Source organism: Amia ocellicauda, chromosome 17 (genome assembly GCF_036373705.1).
Source record: "Amia ocellicauda isolate fAmiCal2 chromosome 17, fAmiCal2.hap1, whole genome shotgun sequence".
In the NCBI taxonomy this organism is placed as follows: domain Eukaryota; kingdom Metazoa; phylum Chordata; class Actinopteri; order Amiiformes; family Amiidae; genus Amia; species Amia ocellicauda.
Genome location: NC_089866.1, coordinates 11715354 through 11719592, shown reverse-complemented (window position 1 = coordinate 11719592; position 4239 = coordinate 11715354). Strand labels below are relative to the sequence as shown.

Here is a 4239-nt window from a genome sequence, read left to right as displayed (position 1 = left end):
AACCATCGAGGTAAAGTTGGTTTTATATTCACACATTCGCCAATAGCCATTTAAAGCAATACAAAAAATCAATAACTAATTCAGGTATTGTCACAAAAACCTCAAACTAGATACATTTAATTCTAAAAATGTCTGGCATACTTTGACAACCTTTGATTCGAATCACAATTCTACTTTTGATTTTATAAAAATAAGTAAATTCAATAATATTGCATTTAAGGTGGTAAAAAATCTATAACTAATTCAGGGATTTCACAGAAACCTCAAACTAGATACAATTAATTCTAAAATTGTCTGGCATACTTTTACAACCTTTGTTTCGAATCAAAATTCTTTTGATTTTATAAAAATAAATAGTCAATAATATTGCATTTAAGGCATTTGATTTTATAAAAATAAATAAAATAACGATTGTTCAGAGCATGAAAACCAGAGAGACCCACTGCCATGCCAAAATCTGGTTTGGTATTGTGAAGAATTCTATTCTTCAGAAGGAGAGAGGTCTTTGGCCTGCTTGTTTCATACAGAAACTGTATGCTTCCCTACGAGCATATACGGCGATACCGTGAGCGTGTAATCCGGCATGGTTTGCCAGAAACCATGCTAGAAAGGCCACTGAAGCCTAAGAAGCACAAGCTCGAGCATAATGAGGAGCAGTGGGCCAAAAGAGCAGACTCAATCCCCCAACCCCCAATAACGATTTTTCGATGCCCCCGTCACAATACCAACTCCAAAAGGTCCCTCCAGAAGAACAAAGCCAAGGGTCAACAAGAAGCCTAACAATAAGCCCATGAAGGTATAATTGAATTCATAAATGTAATAATTAATATTTTATTTTATTAGGCAGGGTTAACGTAGCCATAACATGGCTGGATTTCATATTCACAATTTTCATTTCCAAACAGATTTAACTTTATTATATTTAACAAGTTAGAGTAGTAAATACATACAGTTTAATATGTTTATTGTACTGGTCAAACACACAACCCTGGTCTTGCAAGCACCATGATCTACAAACTGAGCCACACAGAACAGTTCCACTAACCAAAATGTGGAATGTACTGCCAGCAAACCAATCCATTCGAAAAGCTTTAACAATAGGAAGGTATTTTGTTTCATGTAAAAAACAGCATCACATTTTTAAAAACCAAAACATTTCGGTCACCCCCCCCCCAACCTTCACTCAGTAAATGCTAAAATAATCAACACTGTTAGTGAGTGTATAAAGGCATCAACAAGACTAACTACACAATTTAAATAGGGTATTTAAATAGCAGCATCAAATATGCTAGACAGGTGGCTGTTTGAGGCTGTTTTAAATTCATTGTTTACTGTCTAAAACTAATATAATGAGAACATGCAATAGTACAGTAAATCAATGGATAACTTAGCATTCTATTTTGAACCAGGTCAGGAATGTATATCTTCAATTTCTGCTGAAAAACAGTGGCACAGCACAAAGAATATATCTCCTTGATAATTTTACTGCTTCAGTTATTGTGCATGGAACCAGGGATGCCATGATACGTCAAACACTGTGAAAGGAAAGTGTGAAACTCTATTCCTGTATGAAGATTCTTTGTGGATTTGGACTTTTCTTATATCCTTGTACTTTTCCTACTTATCTACCCTATATTATCACCTAGAAAGTATTTTAAATAGTGTCTCAAGGATCCTGATCTGAAGTCAGTCATATTCTAACTTTGTTATACCTGACCTCCAGTGAGTCAGTTAATCAAGTTTGTAGACTAAAGTCCCAGTGTTTAACATTAAAGCACTGCAACACAACTACCAATCTCAGTTTGCTACCTCTGCTCCACAAAATGGTCCTTTTCACCCATCAGTTATATTGTACACTGAACTATTTTGTTCACCTTTATTATTTGTATGTATTTATTTATTTATTTATTAGCAGATGCCCTTATTCAGGGCTTATACCTCAGTTCTTCTTCCACCCCACCATACACACAAACAGCACACACACTACCCTTGCCTGCTGCGTGAAAAAGGTATTTCTCCCATTGTGATAAACCTTATTTTAATTTCAATTAATTTTAATGAATTTACATGTGTTATTACTAAGGTCAGAAATCCTAGAATTCTGTCCATATGAGTGAATGCACACTTCTACATTGTAGGTTGTGTTTTCTAACTACGATGCGATCCTGGCATGTGTCCACATTACAACATGGAAGGGAGCCACCATCCAACATACAGTGCAAAAAGACTCCTTCAGCTGTGGGGTCTTTGTATTGGAGGTGAGTTGATAATATTAATGAATAATTGAGATCAGAGCAGAAGATGAAATTCTGTTGTTCGCTGTGACATATGGACAATAAAGTTATATTACTTACATTTCATTAAATGAGAAAACTGAGGGGTGATACCTCAGACAGTACAGGCAGGCCCTACTCCTAGGAACTGTTGCCAGGACATGCCTGGAATACTGTAATTTCTACAGAGGTTGCATACTGAATGATACATCCACAAAGATGTCACACCTGTTTTATAACCTACACATTTCTCTTACACCTGTTATTCAATGCTCATGTTGATATAATTGTTTCATGCCATATGTGATATAATCACAAAAAGAATGTACTGTATGTTCTGTCAATTATATGTGTTTCTGTTATTCATTTTGCAGATACAGTGTTCTAGCTGCCAGCGATGGTAGCACACCATGTGGGTACAAAATAATGAGTTGGTTGATGGTGGCTAGGCCCCCCACAGCCTGTTGTACGGGCCTTCTGGCAGTAAGAGAAGTCATTAGGGGAGACTTCTACTAATGGAACAGTGTTGTCTGGTCTTTACCAGGTCTCAGTCAAGGTGAGCACATCTATGTGTGTGTCAGTTATGGTGTCATTTATTAAGGCTACTTTGCTAGGTATTGACTGGATGTTTAAGACTGCAAGCTTGTACATGGGAGAAGTAATGTGAACAGAGAATTTCTGTTGTGTAGTTTTAACTTTTATTAGATTGTTAAAGTGAGGGCCCCGAGAGGTAGGAATACATCCAAGCCTATGAAACTGCAGTGTAGGACTGCGAGGCTGCAGCCTGACCGGTGCTCTGAAGAGTCACGTTTTTAAACAATGTAAACAAAATAATTGTAATAATATTGATGAGATGGGTAGGCTTATTTTAGAAAGCCAATGAAATTACTATCATAGTTATTTAGATGACCAATCAGACACTGCTTGTGAAATGTCAAACCCCTTGAAGGTATGTCCCAAAATGGGAATAAAAGCTTTATACGTCCTTGAACTAACTGGAATAACAGCATTATACTTGTTGAATACAAAATATATGTTATGTGTCAGGGCAACTCTTACCATACAAACAAAACTTAAATATGATACACAATAATGCTGGAATACACAGTGATATTCCATAGATAGGTAGGTAGATAGAACATGTCAGATTGATAGGCAGACAGAACAATAAAGCTGGTTGCCCTTCTTAACTACGGGGATCCTGAGCTCAGTACACAGACTGTACTACAAGCCACTAATGTATCAGTGATGAACAGGCAGCTTTTTGAACAGTGTATGCTGCCTGTGCTGGACGTTTGTGTACTGTGTCTCAGTCGTTCCAAGGCAATTCTCACTCAGCGCCTTCCTCCTGCATCTCAGTCAGATCCTGCACGATTGTGTTCAAGACGTCTGAAGAGGACTGGAAAGCAGACAACTGACAAACCACTGCCTGGATCTATTTGGCATGGGAAACGAATGAAGACTTATAACCGCAAGCGCCTCGGCAGCAGCTAAAGCACAGCGGGACTATGGCAAGTCATCTTGAAATCACAGCACTTGAAATGACTCAGTCAATGGCCAGTGCAAAGCACAGCGATGGATAACATGAAAGGATTTTATATTAGGATGTGAACATCAATTGGGGAGAGCATGCAGAGTAGACTGAACAATGTCCGTTGATACCTCCAGCACATGCATGCTACAGCTGGGGTACAGCAGCGACAGGCCAGTGCCTTTGACAGGGTGGTCCTTTGCACCTTGTTATCCAGGTTCTGATAGTCGTCTATATAATGCGGCACAGAACACACCATAAATACATACACCATATAATGACATCTATATAATGACAAATGATGAAGTCCATACTATGTGAAGCAAGCGTGGAGAGAACTGCTGAAGCTGCAACCCCTAGGTTACTACATCACGTAGATTTGCCACTTTACAGAGATACTCAATTGGATGTATATGATGTTGATGGCGTCACTTG

The 4239-nt window shown here is 38.2% G+C and overlaps 1 long non-coding RNA gene across 2 annotated transcripts; it reads left to right on the top strand.

The window, feature by feature from the left end:
• The first annotated feature begins 265 nt into the window (after nt 1–265).
• LOC136713016 (uncharacterized) lies at nt 266–3984 on the top strand. 2 transcript variants are annotated; one of them, XR_010804903.1, is made up of 4 exons: nt 266–796; nt 2139–2258; nt 2648–2829; nt 3637–3984. It is a non-coding gene; the product is annotated as an uncharacterized LOC136713016 (long non-coding RNA). The 2 variants fall into 2 exon arrangements; XR_010804902.1 differs by having other exon boundaries at nt 268–796; nt 3633–3984.
• Nucleotides 3985–4239: the final 255 nt, after the last annotated feature.